At 54.4% G+C, this 19,596-nt stretch overlaps 1 pseudogene; it reads left to right on the forward strand.

The window, feature by feature from the left end:
* The first annotated feature begins 9,700 nt into the window (after positions 1-9,700).
* LOC137352895 (high affinity cGMP-specific 3',5'-cyclic phosphodiesterase 9A-like) overlaps positions 9,701-19,596 on the forward strand; it is a 77,484-nt pseudogene continuing 67,588 nt past the window's right edge.

The raw sequence follows: 19,596 nt of genomic DNA on the forward strand, positions 1-19,596 counted from the left end.
GTGCAAGATCGAAGGTGAAAGTGAACCGCTTGTGAAACCATAATTCATCAAGTTTTGTCATGTTAATGTTCCCGAAATAACTCAGTTGGAACTGAGGAAAGTTTTCGGCAAGGTAGAAAAATCAGATTGAGGGATGTGCAACAAATGATGGCTGTTACAAGATCCGTGAACGGTTACAGCACAGGAGGAGGCCATTCGGCCCGTCCTGTCTCTGCTGGCTCTCTGTTGGAGCAACTCAGTTGGTCCCACTGCCCCCGCCTTTTCCCCCCGTAGCCCCGCACAACTTTCGTCTTCACATCATTATCCAATTCCCTTTTGAAAGCCACCATTGAATGTGCCTCCACCACACTCTCAGGCAGCGCATTCCACATCCCAAACACTCGCTGCCCAAAAAGGTTTCCCCCCCCAGCCCACCCGTTGCTTCTTTCACCAATCGCCTTAAATCGGTGCCCTCTAGCTCTCCAACCTTCCGCCAACGGGAACTGTTTCTCCCTATTTCTAGTGCAGCACTCCCTCAGTACTGACCCTCCAACAGTGCGGCACTCCCTCAGTACTGACCCTCCGACAGTGCAGCACTCCCTCAGTACTGACCCTCCGACAGTGCAGCACTCCCTCAGTACTGACCCTCCGACAGTGAGGCACTCCCTCAGTACTGACCCTCCAACAGTGCGGCACTCCCTCAGTACTGATCCTCCGACAGTGCAGCACTCCCTCAGTACTGACCCTCCAACAGTGTGGCACTCCCTCAGTACTGACCCTCCGACAGTGCAGCACTCACTCAGTACGGACCCTCCAACAGTGCGGCACTCCCTCAGTACTGACCCTCCGACAGTGCAACACTCACTCAGTACGGACCCTCCGACAGTGCAGCACTCCCTCAGTACTGACCCTCCGACAGTGCAGCACTCCCTCAGTACGGACCCTCCGACAGTGCAGCACTCCCTCAGTACTGACCCTCCGACAGTGCGGCGCTCCCTCAGTACTGACCCTCCGACAGTGCAGCACTCCCTCAGTACTGACCCTCAAACACTGCAGCACTCCCTCAGTACTGATCCTGCGACAGTACAGCACTCCCTCAGTACTGACCCTCCGACAGTGAGGCACTCACTCAGTACGGACCCTCCGACAGTGCAGCACTCCCTCAGTACTGACCCTCCGACAGTGCGGCACTCACTCAGTACAGACCCTCCGACAGTGCAGCACTCCCTCAGTACTCACCTCCCGTTCTGTAGAATCCCAGATGTATCTTTCTCAATGAGATGTTATTTTAACGGGGTAATGGTCTTTTTCCTGTTGTTATTATAACTTCACAGAGTGGCAGTGCTGATAATTATACTGCTTTGGTTGAAACAAACTAGAGAGAACACAGCCAGATGCAATGTTGGGTTCCGTTATCTGAAGGATGAGACTGTCGTCCCAACGTATTGACCTGCCTCCAATTCCCAGCTGCAGTCAGACCAACGATGGCCAGACCGGAGAGTGGACATTCATTTTACATAATAGAAGAAAAAGTCTGGAAAGAGTTGAAAGAATTATAAATAAAGACACACACGCACACAGAGTCAAAGGGAAATCTGCCAGTGGTTATTGTGAAATTTCAGCGAGACTGTCCCAAACCCTCACTTCACTGAGGTTGACAAGAGTCAGACGGTGTTCTAACACTCCCCAGCATCGATGAACAAACATCATGTTTGAAGATTGAAAAAATAGCACAAATTGCATTTCTCTAGCGCCTTTCCCCACCTCAGGAGGTCCCAAAGCGCCTCACGGCCAATCAAGTGTTTTTAAAAAAAAACTGTGCTCCCTGTTGTAACGTGGGAAACGCAGCAGCCAACTTGCGCACAGCAAGATCCCACCAACAGCAATGTGATAATGACCCAGATCATCCGGTTTTTGTTAAGTGATGTTGGTTGAGGGGAGATATTGTCCCCAGGAGACCGCGGAGGGGTTACCTGAGGGTGGACGGAAAGAGGCCGCACTGTCGGAGGGTCAGTACTGAGGGAGTGCTGCACTGTCGGAGGGTCAGTACTGAGGGAGTGCTGCACTGTCGGAGGGTCAGTACTGAGGGAGTGCTGCACTGTCGGAGGGTCAGAACTGAGGGAGTGCTGCACTGTCAGAGGGTCAGTACTGAGGGAGTGCCGCACTGTCGGAGGATCAGTACTGAGGGAGTGCTGCACTATCAGAGGGTCAGTACTGAGGGAGTGCTGCACTGTCGGAGAGTCAGTACTGAGGGAGTGCTGCACTGTCGGAGGGTCAGTACTGAGGGAGTGCTGCACTGTCGGAGGGTCAGTACTGAGGGAGTGCCGCACTGTCGGAGGATCAGTACTGAGGGAGTGCTGCACTATCAGAGGGTCAGTACTGAGGGAGTGCTGCACTGTCGGAGGGTCAGTACTGAGGGAGTGCCGCACTGTCGGAGGATCAGTACTGAGGGAGTGCTGCACTATCAGAGGGTCAGTACTGAGGGAGTGCTGCACTGTCGGAGGGTCCGTACTGAGGGAGTGCTGCACTGTCAGAGGGTCGGTACTGAGGGAGTGCCGCACTGTCGGAGGGTCAGTACTGAGGGAGTGCTGCACTGTCGGAGGGTCAGTACTGAGGGAGTGCCGCACTGTCGGAGGGTCAGTACTGAGGGAGTGCCGCACTGTCGGAGGTTCAGTACTGAAGGAGTGCTGCACTGTCGGAGGTGCCGTCTTTCAGATGAGACATTAAACCGAGGCCCCCGTCTGCCCTCTCAGGTGGGTGTAAAAGATCCCACAGCCACTATTTGGAAGAGGAGCAGGGGGGGGAGTTCTCCCCGGTGTCCTGGGGACAATACTTATCCCCCAACCGACATCACTAAAAAAAACCCAGATGATCTGGGTCATTATCACATTGCTGTTTGTGGGATCTTGCTGTGCGCAAATTGGCTGCCGCGTTTCCTACATTACAACAGTGAGCGCACTTCAAACAAGGTCCTTCATTGGCTGTGAAGCGCGTCGGGACATCCTGATGTGGGGAAAGGCGCTCGAGAAATGCAGGGCTGGGCCACCACTCATTGTGCCCGTGGAGCCCCCATCTGTAGAAGAGTACGTTAAAGTCAGTAGCGTGTTCACGAGGGCAGGAGGGTCACCTGTGGGGAGGGCCATGCGGTCGTCACCCAGTAACGTGTGACCCTCAACACGTGTCCGCCCCTCAGGAAGGGTATACTGTCCTCGGAGGCGGGGTGCAGCGCAGATTCACCGGAGTGACCCTGAAAGGGTTCAATTACGAGGACCCGGTGGCGCAGACTGGGCTCGTGTTCCCTCGCGTGTCGAAGATTAAGGGGCTGATCAGATCGCGGTTTGTTCCGACCTCACTTGAGTTCTGAATTCCCCAGAATTACACGACAAGATTTCCCATTTCAAGACTTTTCATATAAGTAACCGTAAAATCAGCATTATTAAACCGTAGTTCGTTGGTAGGTAATGCACTGAATTACAGAAAAAGGTATGCCCCATTAACTTATTAACACACTCGTAAACCCCACACCGCATTTATATGTTACATTGTGTTCTTATTGAAAAGGTGCCCTTCAATTACAGCTCCCAAACTCTTCCGGTTGAAATGGGCTGGATCTCCCAGCGGCCTTAACAAAGCCAATATCCTCCACCCACTTCTTCTGAGTGCACCCGACTAGTCTTCTGTTCATAAGGCAAATTCTGGTGATCCTGTTAGTCTCCTCCTCCCCATTAACCGCAAGCCTTCGAACTCTCTCGCATTCTCTCTCTCTGAGCTTAGGTGGCACAGTTCCTTCTGTTTTCTTCAAGTCTTCCTTTTCGCCTGCCTGCCTGCCTGCAGATCTCGGGAAGCCGGTCAAATTTACCCAGAATCAAAAATCAATTGTGGTTTGCCTTTTACAGTTCTCGGAGTCCATAAGCCTGCCCATAGCAAAACCACCTGGGCGATCCTTTGCTTCCAGGTGTGAAGCATTTCAACTCAAATTTGCGTTTGCAGAGCCCCTGGCTCCCTGTTCACAATCTGAGTGCCTGGGAGAGTGAAACCCATTGTCCTTTAGGTGTTACAACCTTGCACCCTGCTTTCCCAGGGGCCTTTATTCTGGGCCTTAATGGGTTATGGCCGGTATAAATGGATATTTCCCCTCGGCCATTATTGACAGATATCAAAATGTACAAGAGTCAATATAAGATCTAAAGCCTTATTTTCAAAATCGCCAGGGCCGCTGGTTTTTAAGCAGTGCCTTCAATTGGGCCATCCTTTTCAGGACGGGCTTTCAGTAAACCTACCACAGCTACTGGATTGCCTTTTAACTTTCCATTCTGGTTTGATATGCTCCCTTTTATGACATAAATAACACATTAGTCCTTTTGACTCAACTCTAACTCTCCTGACGATCTTTAGTACTGCTCTCCTTTACCCTTTCTCTCACTGAAAACAAATCCCTTTTCATCGTCAGCCTTCCTACTGCTCCGGCTTCTCCGAGAGTTTCCAAACTGGGGCCTGACTTCTGTGGATCAATCCGTAATCATCTGCCGTTGCCGCCGCATTTCTTCCTGGTGGGACCTTACTCCAGGAGGGTCACTGTTTTTAAATTCTTCCATTAGGACTACTTCCTTAAGGCTCTCAAAGTCGTGCTCAATCTTCATTGACCTATACCATCTATTTGCTTCTCTCGAACAGATTCCGTAAATGCCTGGCACTGTTTCTTTTCTCGATTCCTGAATTTTTGCCTGTAAGCCTCTGATGCCAACTCATAAGCATTGAGAATGTCAGTTTTAACAACTTCATATACCTCAAATGTTTTTTTTTCCCCCACTCGCACACTTTGCAATAAAATTGTCCAACTTTGTGTCGGCCATTGCAACTTCGGAACATTTTTTTCAATGGACACAAAGTACATTTCAACTCCTTCCTCGTTGAAGGCACTGAGCAAATATTCCTTGCCAAATCAAAACCAGTAGTTAAATCGGATTCATCCTCATGCCTCCCTGACATCCTCTGCTCGCGTAATCTAAGCTTTTCTTTGTCCAGTGCAAATTTCCTGGTTTCTCTTTGCAAGTCTCTTTTTCCCTCCCTTTCAAGGCCCAACCATCTTCAGCTGCTTCATCAACGACCTTCCCTCAACCATAAGGACAGAAGGGATGTTCGCTGATGATTGCACAATGTTCAGCACCATTCGCGACTCCTCAGATACTGAAGCAGTCCGTGTAGAAATGCAGCAAGACCTGGACAATATCCAGGCTTGGGTTGATAAGTGGCAAGTAACATTCGCGCCACACAAGTGCCAGGCAATGACCATCTCCAACAAGAGAGAATCTAACCATCTCCCCTTGACATTCAATGACATTACCATCACTGAATCCCCCACTAGCAACATCCTAGGGGCTACCATTGACCAGAAACTGAACTGGAGTAGCCATATAAATACCGTGGCTACAAGAACAGGTCAGAGGTTAGGAATCCTGAGGCGAGTAACTCACCTCCTGACTCCCCAAAGCCTGTCCACCATCTACAAGGCACAAGTCAGGAGTGTGATGGAATACTCTCCACTTGCCTGGATGGGTGCAGCTCCAACAACACTCAATAAGCTCGACACCATCCAGGACAAAGCAGCCCATTTGATTGGCACCCCATCCTCAAACATTCACTCCCTCCACCACCGACTCACAGTGGCAGCAGTGTGTACCATCTATAAGATGCACTGCAGCAACTCACCAAGGATCCTTAGACAGCACCTTCCAAACCCGCGGCCTCTACCAACTAGAAGGACAAGGGCAGCAGATGCATGGGAACACCACCACCTGCAAGTTCCCCTCCAAGTCACACACCATCCTGACTTGGAACTATATCGCCGTTCCTTCACTGTCGCTGGGTCAAAAATCCTGGAACTCCCTTCCAAACAGCACTGTGGGTGTACCTACCCCACATGGACTGCAGCGGTTCAAGAAGGCAGCTCACCACCACCTCCTCGAGGGGCAATTAGGGATGGGCAACAAATGCTGGCACAGCCATTAACACATCCACTGTTAATTGTGTTAAATCATTGAGAGTCAAATCTTCTCTCTGTCTTCGCGAAGAGCATTCAGGGCAGACAGGCTGACCTTCAAAGTAAAAGGGTATCGGAGAGGATAGGCAGAAAGTAGACATATCAGCCATGCTTACAGAATGGCACAGAAGGCTCAAGGGGCCGAACAGCCGACTCCTTCTCCGAGTTCGTACGTTTGTATGTATGTATTACGAGTGCAGCAAACGTATTTGTGAAATCATGTTCATTTCAATTCTAGAAACTTCCGACGCAACCAGTTTTGCAGCCTCTCAATTTGCATCCCGGACAAGCCCCAATTTGTTACGACTTCAGTTCAGCCATTAACCCGAATCAAAGTATGAATTCCCAGACCGATTAAAGAATTACATGACAAGATTTCCCATTTTAAGACTTTGACGATAAAACTAAACTGAAAATCAAGATTAACCGAACGGGACATGGTCGGCAGATAATCCACTAAATTACAGAGAGAGGGGATTTCACGTTAACTTATGACCCAGCACCCATAATAGGGGTTTAAGATGATTAAAGGATTCGATCGGGTCGATAGAGAGAAACTATTTCCTCTGGCGGGGGGAGGGGGGAGTCCAGAACAAGGGGGCAGTACCTTAAAATCAGAGCCAGGGCCGTTCAGGGTCAGAATGGGCCTCCTCCTGTTCCTGTGTAACAGGCTCGAGAGGGGCTGAATGGGCCTCCTCCTGTTCCTGTGTAACAGGCTCGAGAGGGGGCTGAATGGGCCTCCTCCTGTTCCTGTGTAACAGGCTCGAGAGGGGCTGAATGGGCCTTCTCCTGTTCCTGTGTAACAGGCTCGAGAGGGGGCTGAATGGGCCTCCCCCTGTTCCTGTGTAACAGGCTCGAGAGGGGCTGAATGGGCCTCCTCCTGTTCCTGTGTAACAGGCTCGAGAGGGGCTGAATGGGCCTCCTCCTGTTCCTGTGTAACAGGCTCGAGAGGGGCTGAATGGGCCTTCTCCTGTTCCTGTGTAACAGGCTCGAGAGGGGCTGAATGGGCCTCCTCCTGTTCCTGTGTAACAGGTTCGAGAGGGGCTGAACGGGCCTCCTCCTGTTCCTGTGTAACAGGCTCGAGAGGGGCTGAATGGACCTCCTCCTGTTGCTGTGTAACAGGCTCGAGAGGGGCTGAATGGGCCTCCACCCGTTCCTGTGTAACAGGCTCGAGAGGGGCTGAATGGGCCTCCTCCTGTTCCTGTGTAACAGGCTCGAGAGGGGCTGAATGGGCCTCCTCCCGTTCCTGTGTAACAGGGGTGAGAGAGGGGCTGAATGGACCTCCTCCTCGCTGTACGTTCAGGTGAGGGAGTGATTGGATTATAAGTGATTTGGACATCAGACTGCAAAGACAAGTTGGAGCATGTCAGTGCAAGGGACTCAGTTTTCTCATTTATCGTTCCCAGAACTCATTAAAGGTTTATACCCGATGCAATACTCATTCCCCTCTGTGGCAACTTCAAAGTAGAATGGAAAATAGACTGGGTGGATTTTAATTAACCATCTCCACAGTGGCCAAGGATTTTGTTTCAAACACAGCCTTTAATCAGCTTCATCTGGTAATCTTCAAAGATTCAGAATTTCACACAAAAGGCATCAAACAGAATGAAGAATAGAGATAGAGAAAGAGAGATGGATCCAATCTAACCCCCGTTTTTTTTTTTCTTTCCCCGTGCAGTACCTGTCCTGGGAGTGTTTGATGGGGACAGTGTAGAGGGAGCTTTACTCTGTATCTAACCCCCGTACTGTACCTGTCCTGGGAGTGTTTGATGGGGACAGTGTAGAGGGAGCTTTACTCTGTATCTAACCCCCGTACTGTACCTGTCCTGGGAGTGTTTGATGGGGACAGTGTAGAGGGAGCTTTACTCTGTATCTAACCCCCGTACTGTACCTGTCCTGGGAGTGTTTGATGGGGACAGTGTAGAGGGAGCTTTACTCTGTATCTAACCCCCGTACTGTACCTGTCCTGGGAGTGTTTGATGGGGGACAGTGTAGAGGGAGCTTTACTCTGTATCTAACCCCCGTACTGTACCTGTCCTGGGAGTGTTTGATGGGGGACAGTGTAGAGGGAGCTTTACTCTGTATCTAACCCCCGTACTGTACCTGTCCTGGGAGTGTTTGATGGGGACAGTGTAGAGGGAGCTTTACTCTGTATCTAACCCCCGTTTTTTTTTTTCTTTTTGGCCTTTATTCCTCAGGCCCCCTTTATATACATACTTACAGTTTTAAAATAAGTTTATTAAAAACAGAAATAAACAAAAAACTCAAATTAAAATGCCATTCTCGGCGTCGACAATGCACTCCAGTCCCTGCGGTGCCCACCGGTCGCGGAAGGCCTCAAGCGTACCGGCGGACACCGCATGCTCCTTTTCCAGGGACACCCGGGCGCGAACGTAACCGCGGAAGAGGGGCAGGCAGTCGGGGAGGACGGACCCCCCGACGGCCCGCAACCTGGACCTGTGAATTGCCACCTTGGCCAGGCCCAGGAGCAGACCGACGAGGAGATCCTCCTCCCGGCCCAAGCCCCTCCGCACCGGGTGCCCAAAGATCAGGAGCGTGGGACTGAAGTGCAGCCAGAACTTGAGGAGCAGCCCCTTCAGATACTCAAAGAGGTGCTGCAACCTCGCACACTCCGTATAAATGTGGAACACGGACTCGTCCAGGCCGCAGAAAGTACAGGTGGCCTGGGAGTCCGTGAACCTACTTAAAAGCCTATTGCACGGGACTGCTCTGTGCAGCACCCTCCACCCCAGGTCCCCGATGTAAAGGGGGAAGACTCCCGCGTAGAGAGACCTCCATCGGGGTTTCCCCTCGCCGCCAGATGGCAACGCGGACCGCCAGGGCATGTCCGGCCGGCTGACGAGGGCGAGGAAGTGGAGAGTGTGCAGGAGCAGCCCGTACAGGAAACCCCTCCACGCCGGTTGGAATGGCACGGAGGGCATTTCCGAGAGGCGGCTCGGGTTGTGCGGGACCGGCTCCCGAGGAGGGTTTCGGGGCCTGGGTCCGGTGAGCAGTTCCGGCCGAGCGGGGGTCAGCTCGGCCGGGATCGCTCCGCGCTCCCGAGCCCCCTCGCCACCCGCAGCGGGGGGCGTCCCGGGGGTTCCGGCTACTCCTCCGCCCGCCGGACCGTCCCCACATGGACTGCAGCGGTTCAAGAAGGCAGCTCACTACCACCTTCTCAAGGGGCAATTAGGGATGGGCAATAAATGCTGGCCTGGCCGGCGACGGCCACATCCCATGAGTGAATGAAATATAAAACTGATCTCCAAAACCATTGGTGTCCAGCTGTGATTAATAAACTAGCTGCTGGGGAACAGGTGATCAGTCAGAATAACTTGCTGACTGCTGAAAGTGTCTCAGCCCTCCCTCTACCCAGAAGAGGAGCACTCTGTTAGTCCACAGTGGCCAAATTAATTCCCTCCTGTCTGTCCCTCCATCCCACAGCTGGTGGCGTTGCCGGGGAAACCAGACTGAGCCAATCTGCTGTTGAGTGTGTTTCTTGTTGGTTGAGGAGTGTGTTTTTGAGAGAGAGACAGAGAGAGAGAGAGGGACTTGCACACACTGAGCTCTTTCCAACAGAGGCTCAGTTCCCTCTCTCCGTCTCTCCCCCGGCGCTTCACCAACTCTGAATCCGAAAGGGGCTCAGTTCAAAGACTCAAGTCCACCACATTTTTCACGATTATGGGCACTGCATCATCTGCTGCTCAACCCAAGGTAGTTCACCTGGACGTGAACGGAAGGATCCAGAAGGTGAGTTAATTTCGCAGCTCTTTCTCTCTCTCTCGGCAGCCTGAAAACATGCCCCACAGGTTAAATGTGTCGACAGTTAGAGGGTGGGAGGGTTGTTAGTGAATGCTTCAATTGTTCCAACAGACAGTCAGTCATGTTCATCCTTCCGAGATTCGTTTGCGTTGTTCAGGACCCCGTGCACCAGAGGAAATGGACAGTGGCAGATTGAAACTGTGCACATCCTGGGAGTGTCTGATGGGGGACAGTGTAGAGGGAGCTTTACTCTGTATCTAACCCCCGTGCTGTCCCTGTCCTGTGAGTGTTTGATGGGGGACAGTGTAGAGGGAGTTTTACTCTGTATCTAACCCCCGTGCTGTACCTGTCCTGAGAGTGTTTGATGGGGGACAGTGTGGAGGGAGCTTTACTCTGTATCTAACCCCCGTGCTGTCCCTGTCCTGTGAGTGTTTGATGGGGGACAGTGTAGAGGGAGTTTTACTCTGTATCTAACCCCCGTACTGTACCTGTCCTGGGAGTGTTTGATGGGGGACAGTGTGGAGGGAGCTTTACTCTGTATCTAACCCCCGTACTGTACCTGTCCTGGGAGTGTTTGATGGGGGACAGTGTAGAGGGAGCTTTACTCTGTATCTAACCCCCGTACTGTACCTGTCCTGGGGAGTGTTTGATGGGGGACAGTGTAGAGGGAGCTTTACTCTGTATCTAACCCCCCCGTTTTTTTTTTTTTTTTTTTTTTTTTTTTTTTTTTTCTAACCCCATTTTTTTTTTTTTTTTTTTTTAAACAAGGTGACCTTTATACCCCAGGCCCCTTTTATATTTTTCACATCGAGGGGGCCTTTATCCCTCAGGCCCCCTTTATGTACATATTTACAGTTTTAAAATAACTTTATTAAAACAGATAAATAAACAAAAAACTCAAATTAAAATGCCATTCTCGGCGTCGACGATGCACTCCAGTCCCTGCGGTGCCCACCGGTCGCGGAAGGCCTCAAGCGTACCGGCGGACACCGCATGCTCCTTTTCCAGGGACACCCGGGCGCGAACGTAACCGCGGAAGAGGGGCAGGCAATCAGGGAGGACGGAACCCCCGACGGCCCGCAACCTGGACCTGTGAATTGCCACCTTGGCCAGGCCCAGGAGCAGACCGACGAGGAGATCCTCCTCCCGGCCCAAGCCCCTCCGCACCGGGTGCCCAAAGATCAGGAGCGTGGGACTGAAGTGCAGCCAGAATTTGAGGAGCAGCCCCTTCAGATACTCAAATAGGGGCTGCAACCTCGCACACTCCGTATAAACGTGGAACACGGACTCGTCCAGGCCGCAGAAAGTACAGGTGGCCTGGGAGTCCGTGAACCTACTTAAAAGCCTATTGCACGGGACTGCTCTGTGCAGCACCCTCCACCCCAGGTCCCCGATGTAAAGGGGGAAGACTCCCGCATAGAGAGACCTCCATCGGGGTTTCCCCTCGCCGCCAGATGGCAACGCGGACCGCCAGGGCGTGTCCGGCCGGCTGACGAGGGCGAGGAAGTGGAAAGTGTGCAGGAGTAGCCCGTACAGGAAACCCCTCCGCGCCGATTGGAATGGCACGGAGGGCATTCCCGAGAGGCGGCTCGGGTTGTGCGGGACCGGCTCCCGAGGAGGGTTTCGGGGCCTGGGTCCGATGAGCAGTTCCGGCCCAGCGGGGGTCAGCTCGGCCGGGATCGCTCCGCACTCCCGAGCCCCCTCGCCACCCACAGTGAGGGGCGTCCCGGGGGTTTCAGCTACTCCTCCGCCCGCCGGACCGTCCCCGGAGTCGGCCGCCCGGACAGCCGAGGCGCTCTCCTCCGCCGGCGGGGGAGCGCCCTGACTGGAGGCGACCATGTTCCAGACTCGGAAAAGATCCCGGTAAAAGACAGGCAACTCCCTCAGAGAGGCGCGGCTAACGGACTCCACCGGGAGCTGCGTGTCGTCTTGAAGGCAGTGACACTGGCGGAAAAAATACGTCGCCAGCGCACACCATCTGGGAGGACGCTCGACGTACAGGTATCTCTGCAGGGTCCGAAGGCGGAGAGTCGCAGCCTGGGTGCGGACGCACACCAGCGACTGACCGCCCTCCTCGATCGGGAGACTCAGGACCGCGGCAGAGACCCAGTGTTTCCTCTTGCCCCAGAAGAAATCGACGAGTTTCTTCTGGATCTTGGTGGCAAATACAGGGGGCGGGGCCAAAGTGACCAACCGGTACCACAGCATGGAGGCCACCAGTTGGTTTATGACCAACGCTCGGCCCCTGTAGGAAAGCACTCGGAGCAGTCCTGTCCAGCGCCCCAGCCGAGCGGTGACTTTCGCCTCCAACTCCTGCCAGTTTGCCGGCCAGGCTTCCTCAGCGGGGCTAAGGTGGACTCCCAGATAGAGGAGGTGCGTGGTGCTCCACGCAAAAGGTGTCATCTCCTCCGGCAGGGAATCCACCCGCCACTGACCAACCAGGAGTCCGGAACATTTCTCCCAATTGATCCTCGCGGAGGACGCGGCAGAAAAGGTCTGCTGGCAGTCGCGCATCCTCCGCGAGTCAACGGGATCTGTGATTGCGAGGAGCACGTCGTCGGCGTAAGCCGAGAGGACGACCCGCATGGCCGGCTCGCGCAGAGCCAATCCCGTCAACCTCCTGCGAAGCAGGCACAGGAAGGGCTCCACGCAGATGGTATACAATTGGCCGGACATGGGGCACCCCTGACGCACTCCTCTCCCAAAGCGAAGGGGCGCCGTCAAGGACCCGTTAACTTTGACTAGACACTCTGCGGCGGCGTATAAAAGTCGGACCCGGGCCACGAAATGCGGCCCGAGTCCGAAAGCGCGCAGAGTCCCGAAAAGGTAATCGTGATCCACCCTGTCGAACGCCTTCTCCTGATCGAGGGAGAGAAAGGCGACCGACTGACCAGTCCTCTGGGAAAGATGGATCAGGTCCCGGACCAGGTGGATGTTGTCCTGGATGGACCGGCCCGGGACCGTGTAGGACTGGTCGGGGTGGATCATGTGGGCCAGCACGGAGCCCAGGCGGGTAGACATAGCCCGGGCAAAGATCTTATAATCCGTGCTGAGGAGGGAGACCGGACGCCAGTTTTTAAGCAGGCGGAGATCGCCCCTCTTCGGCAGCAGGACGATGACCGCCCTGCGCCACGAGAGGGGCATCTCCCCGGTCGCCAGGCTTTCCCCCAGGACCCGCGCGTAATCGTCCCCCAGGACGTCCCAGAACGCCCTGAGGAACTCCACGGTTAACCCATCCAGCCCTGGGGATTTGCCCCTCGAGAGCTGGTGGAGGGCGCCAGTCAGCTCCGCCAACGTGAGCGGAGCCTCCAATCCTTCGGCGCCCTCCGGGCTGACCTGCGGCAGGTCCTCCCACAAAACTCTGCGCGCATCCTCGCTGGACGGATCCGGAGAGAACAACGCACTGTAATACGTCCGGACCAGGAGGCCCATTCCCTCCGGATCCGTGATGGAGGATCCGTCGTCGGCCAGCAGCTCGACGAGCTGCTTACGGACCCCCCGCCATTTTTCCAGCGAGTAGAAGAAGGGTGAGGCGCGGTCCAAATCTTCCAGGATCTGGATCCGCGACCTCACGTACGCGCCTCGGGACCCTATGAGCTGCAGGTTCCTCAGCGCGCCCTTCTTCTCTTTGTACGCCTGCCACAGGGCCGGGTCCGCGACGGCATGACCGAGGCGGGATTCCAAGTCGAGCACCTCCCTCTCAAGGCGCCCGACCTCGGCTTCCCGCCTCTTGGTCGACCCCTTCGCGTACTCCTGACAGAAGACGCGGATGTGAGTCTTGCCCACATCCCACCATAGCCTCAAGGAGGGGAAGCCCCCCTGCTTCCTTCTCCAGTCGGCCCAGAATCGACAGAACGAGTCCCGAAATCGCACGTCCTCCAGCAGCCGGTTGTTAAAGTGCCAGTACGCGGACCCCGCCCGCGTGCGGAGCGGAGTGAACTCCGCCCACACCAGGCGGTGGTCCGAGCACGGCACCAGCCGCATGGAGGCCGCCGAAACGCGGGAGACGTACGCCTGCGAAAAGTAGAGGCGGTCGATTCGCGACCCCCCTCCTCCAGACCTCCACGTGAAGGCGCTGGAGTCGGGATGGAGATTCCGCCAGACGTCCACCAAGTTAAGGGAGCTGATCAGTCCCCTCAACTTCTCCACCGACGCTTGGCCGCGCTGGGGACCGGAGCGATCCCCCACCTCGAGGGTGCAGTTAAAATCCCCCCCGAGGATGATGCACTCGCCGCTGTCGATGGAGCTCAAGAGAGCGGACACTTCTTCAAAGAAGCGCGCTTGCAAAGCGCCGGGCCTGGGCGCGTACACGTTCACAAAGTGGAGCGGCACGCTACCCAGGCGAACGGCGAGGTGGAGCAAGCGGCCCGGCACTAGCTCCTTGACCCCCAAGATCTCCGGCTGAAAAGTCGGGGCCAACAAGATAGCCACCCCACTAGAAATAGGGGTGAGGTGACTCATGTAGACCCCACCCTGCCACTCCAGGAGCCAGGTGGCTTCGTCTCCCGGAACGGTGTGGGTTTCCTGCAGAAAGCTCACCGCGTATCTCCCTTCCCTAAGGACTGAGAGATTGTGAAATCTGCGGTGAGCCCCTCTGCTGCCGTTGATGTTGAGGCTGGCTATGGTTATCTTCATGTCAAAGGTACGTAAAACCCGTCACCAACAGCTCACTGTGAGGAGGGAGTGGAAGTGCACCTGGCCCTCCACTCCCCCAGCAACCCATTGAGGAACACATTAAAACGGCGCCTCTCAACCAGTTTCACGTCCGCGCGCTTGCCCGCTATCTTAAGGGCGGCACGGACGGACTGGATGATCAGCGCCAGATTCGACCAACGGTCGAGGGCCAGCTGAACTTTATTGCGGCAACCTCTGCAAGCCGCGAGGAAATCCCGGAGTTCCGCCGTGGGGATGAGAGGAGATTCGGTGGGAGGCACGAGGGACTCCACCACCTCACTGGCGATGGAATCAAGATCATCCTCCGTGCCCCGCACCGAATCCCCATCCTCCTCCGGGTCGTCACCGCCAGCGGCCGACACATCCACCACACACTGTGGGGCGGACGTCCCGGCCGCGCCAGCTGGTCCCGCCTCCGTCACGATCCCACCCCCAGGATCGATGGCGGAGGAGTCCTCTCTGGGTTCTATTGTGAAACTGGAGCCTGTAGGCACCAGCGGTTCAGGACCCCCCTCCACCTCCATCCCCAGGCCAATGAGTGGTCCAGGGGAGACAGAAGTTCCGGACTCCGGGAAACCAGCCGGAGCCGAGACTGGAGGCGGCGAGAGGAGGCCATCTCCCGCTCCGCCAGCACCCACAGGCCCAGCAGATGGGGCAGCATTCTCAGTTATAACTGGGTCGGGTGTCTCCTGGTTGGTGGTGGACTCCGGCTGGGAGGCCCGACCCTCTGGGGCCTCGCCCTCCCCTTCATTCAGGACACCCGACCCAGTAGCAGTGGCGGAATGGGCGGTTTCCCCAGGCTCCCCCACCACAAGCAGGGCCCCACTTACTCCTTCAGGAGGGGCCTCACGTACCGGGGCCATCCCCTCCCCTCCATCCTGAGGAATAGGGAGCACCTGCCCGGACTTTGCAGCCTTGGTGGTGGCGGTAGGGGGCACCTGAGGACCAGAAACAGGAGGCAGCTCCCCTCCAACAGATGGGCCCTGCACCTCAGGGCCCTGTGTTATTTCTGTGGAGGGGTGCCTTCTCCTCTTTTTCGCACTTGGGCGCGGAGACTCAGAGACCTCCATGTCATCAGAGGCCTCCGCCTCCGCACCCTTTTTTCCTTTTTTAGTCACCCTGGGCCTGAGCCCAGCCCTGGGACAGGTGGATTCCATGGGAATGGGCTTTGGGCTGAGCTCAGGCTCGGGTTGAGTCAAAGTGTCCAGGGGACGCGCCTCACGATGTTTCTTTTTTCCCCGCGTCTTCCTTCCGCTCGGACGGACGCTCCCCTCCCCGCCAGAGGCTGTGAAAACCACAGCCTCCGGAACCGACTGAGCGGTGTCTGTTGGATGTGCGGGGGGAGTGGGAGGAGGTGCTGTGGAACCACTCTGGGCCGCCGAGGTGGAGCTGGCGGCCGGGAGGTTGGGGCAGTTCTTCCGAACATGCCCCACCCCCTTGCAGACGTGGCACCGCGCCCCGTCCGAGGTCCAAAAGACGCGGTAGGCCGTCCCCTGGAACTCCACATTAAATTGGCCCTCCGTGTCCTCCTCCCGCGCCAGCTGCATAAATAACTGGCGGCGGAAGGAGTAGACATGTTGGAGGCTGTGCTCCCGAAGACCAAGCCGGACTGGGGTGATCCCCGACCTCACCTCCCCCAGATGGTGTAGGTGGGGGAGGAGGAGCTCACTGGGAATGAAGGGTGGGACGTTGGACAACATTATCCGATGCGCAGTGGCCCCCAGAGGGTCCACTGGCAGGAAGGTCCCCCCCACAGTGAGCCCTTTACTCAGGGCCAGGGACACCGCCCGCTCGGTCTTCAAAAAGAACACAGCCTTCCCATACATTTTTGAGGCCGCAACAATGGCCGAGGGGCCGACAACCACGGCCATTGCCTTAACGCAGGCCTCAATAGACATGTTGGGGTGGGGATAGCTCTTCACCCCATGGCTGCATGTCAATAATTTAAAGGGTGACGGGGCCACGTGGGCAGCCACAGAAGCTGCAGCTGCGTAGGTAGTAGAGGGCCCCGCCACCGGTGATGAAGGGCTTGCCATGGGTCCAAGAGCTAAACCCACCCCAAATTGTGGACTTGCACACTAAATAACAGATTCACAGAAAAATTTGAAAAGACAAACAAACAAACAACAGGTTAGTGGAGAGGCTGAGGTAAGAGAGGAGAGGCAAAGGCAGGCTGGAAGGGATGACTTGCTTTCTGGAGGTGGTGCTCACAGTACACTTAAAACAAACAGTCTTTGAAGTTGGTCTTCCGGTCTTCAGGTTGGGGGAGTCGTCTTCACCTGGGTCAGCTGAAGCTGCCCAGGCACTATCTATCCCCTTCCGTCTGTTTAGCTGGGCAGCTTCAGCTGACCCAGGTTTGGCAATTGGGGTGGGGAGGGAGCTTCCCTGTGTGCTTTTGCAGCAGCACAGACTCCTGTTGAATTGGCAGCCCCACCCCTTGTTGTTCCAGCCACTTGTTCCTCCCCCAACAGTCCAAAGTAAATTACTGGTGTTCAGCACCCACCTCCAGACAAAGCCTTGTTTCCACAAAATGTCCCTTTCTTCTCTTTAATGGAGACTGTTGTTGGAGTTTTCCTCTGCTTGTTGGTAGCTGCTCTCCCTTGCTCAGTGCAGCTCCTCTCTCCACCTCTGCAACCTCCAACTGCCACCAGCACTCTCAGCTGCACCTCGTTGAGGCTCTCAACACTCAGTATTCCCAATCAGAGAGCAGCCAATCCCCGTGCTGTACCTGTCCTGGGAGTGTTTGATGGGGGACAGTGTAGAGGGAGCTTTACTCTGTATCTAACCCCCGTACTGTACCTGTCCTGGGGAGTGTTTGATGGGGGACAGTGTAGAGGGAGCTTTACTCTATATCTCACCCCCGTGTTGTACCTGTCCTGGGGAGTGTTTGATGGGGACAGTGTAGAGGGAGCTTTACTCTGTATCTAACCCCCGTACTGTACCTGTCCTGGGGAGTGTTTGATGGGGGACAGTGTAGAGGGAGCTTTACTCTGTATCTAACCCCCGTACTGTACCTGTCCTGGGGAGTGTTTGATGGGGGACAGTGTAGAGGGAGCTTTACTCTGTATCTAACCCCCGTGCTGTACCTGTCCTGGGGAGTGTTTGATGGGGGACAGTGTAGAGGGAGCTTTACTCTATATCTCACCCCCGTGTTGTACCTGTCCTGGGGAGTGTTTGATGGGGACAGTGTAGAGGGAGCTTTACTCTGTATCTAACCCCTGTACTGTACCTGTCCTGGGGAGTGTTTGATGGGGGACAGTGTAGAGGGAGCTTTACTCTGTATCTAACCCCCGTACTGTACCTGTCCTGGGGAGTGTTTGATGGGGGACAGTGTAGAGGGAGCTTTACTCTGTATCTAACCCCCCCGTGCTGTACCTGTCCTGGGGAGTGTTTGGTGCCAATATGGGTATCTAATGATGGAAAACAGAAGTGATGCCTTGATTATCCTGTTGACCTTCAATCAGTTTAATTACAGTCATGACGATGTGCTGGGATGACATCTCTGCCGCCTTTATCTCGTCAATTAGCTCAAAGCCGCTTCAAGCTGACAAGATGCAAATTTTAATGAGTTCTCTGAAATGAACGGTGTCTCATTCACAACCTGAGCCCTGACTGTTTGAAAGCTTCCCTCAAATCACAAATAAACCTGGCCAGTTATTGAGCAACTTTTCACTGCTGAACTATCTGTTACCCACATCCGAACCCGAGACTGAATGTGCTGACTTGACAACACAATCCTTCCCCAATTCCCCCCTTTTGAAAGTTACTATTGAATCTGCTTCCACCGCCCTTTCAGGCAGCGCGTTCCAGATCACAACAACTCACTGCGTCAAAAACATTCTCATCTTCCCCCCCCTCTGGTTCTTTTACCCATTATCCTCAATCTGTGTCCCTCTGGTTACCGACCCTCCTGCCACTGGGAACGGTTTCTCCTCATTTACTCCATCGAAACCCCCCTCACGATTTTGAACGCCTCGATTAAATCTCCCCCCTTAACCTTCATAATAAAAGCAAAATACTGCAGACGCTGGAAATCTGAAACAAAAACAAGAAATGCTGGAACCACTCAGCAGGTCTGGCAGCATCTGTGGAAAGAGAAGCAGAGTTAACGTTTCGGGTCAGTGACCCTTCATCGGAACTGACAGATATTAGAAAAGTCACAGGTTATAAGCAAGTGAGGTGGGGGTGGGGCAAGAGATAACAAAGGAGAAGGTGCAGATTGGACCAGGCCACATAGCTGACCAAAAGGTCACGGAGCAAAGGCAAACAATATGTTAATGGTGTGTTGAAAGACAAAGCATTAGTACAGATAGGGTGTTAACGGACTGAATATTGAACAGCAGCAAGTGCAAACCTGAAAAAAAAACAGTGGGTAAGCAAACTGAACAGACTAAGATGAAATGAAATAAATGCAAAAAAAAAGATTGTTAAAAAATGTAAAAAAGAATGTCGAAAAAAGGAAGAAAAAATGACTAAAAATGAAAGTAAAATGGGGGACTGTCATGCTCTGAAGTTATTGAACTCAATGTTCAGTCCGGCAGGCTGTAGTGTGCCTAATCGGTAGATGAGATGCTGTCCCTCGAGCTTGCGTTGATGTTCACTGGAACACTGCAGCAATCCCAGGACAGAGATGTGAGCATGAGAGCAGGGGGGAGTGTGTTGAAATGGCCAGCAACCGGAAGCTCGGGGTCCTGCTTGCGGACTGAGCGGAGATGTTCCCCCTTAACCTTCTCTGCTCTAAGGAGAGCAATCCCAGCTTCTCCCGGTCTCTCCACATTAACTGAAGTCCCTCATCCCTGGGACCCTTCCAGTAAACCTCCCTCCGCACCCTCTCCAAGGACTCGACATCCTTCCTGAAGTGAGTGCTGGGGTGCCTCTTACTGCACCTAATGTTTTCCACCCTCCAGTGTCCAAGATATCCACTCTTCCTATGTGCGGTCAGCCAGTCGGCGCCGATGGGCTATTTAACCATTGAGTGCATCACTTTTGAAATTCGATCTGTTCCTTTCCCCAGACTCCAGAAAGCTCCGGGTTTCAGCAGGCAACCACTGAGCATCGACCACGATCTGGAACCTTGACCGAGTTCCCCTTTTCTCATTATTGAGGCCTTTTCGCAGGCCCTCTAGGCTGAGATCAGTCAG

This window comes from Heterodontus francisci, chromosome 39, assembly GCF_036365525.1.
Source record: "Heterodontus francisci isolate sHetFra1 chromosome 39, sHetFra1.hap1, whole genome shotgun sequence".
Taxonomy (NCBI): domain Eukaryota; kingdom Metazoa; phylum Chordata; class Chondrichthyes; order Heterodontiformes; family Heterodontidae; genus Heterodontus; species Heterodontus francisci.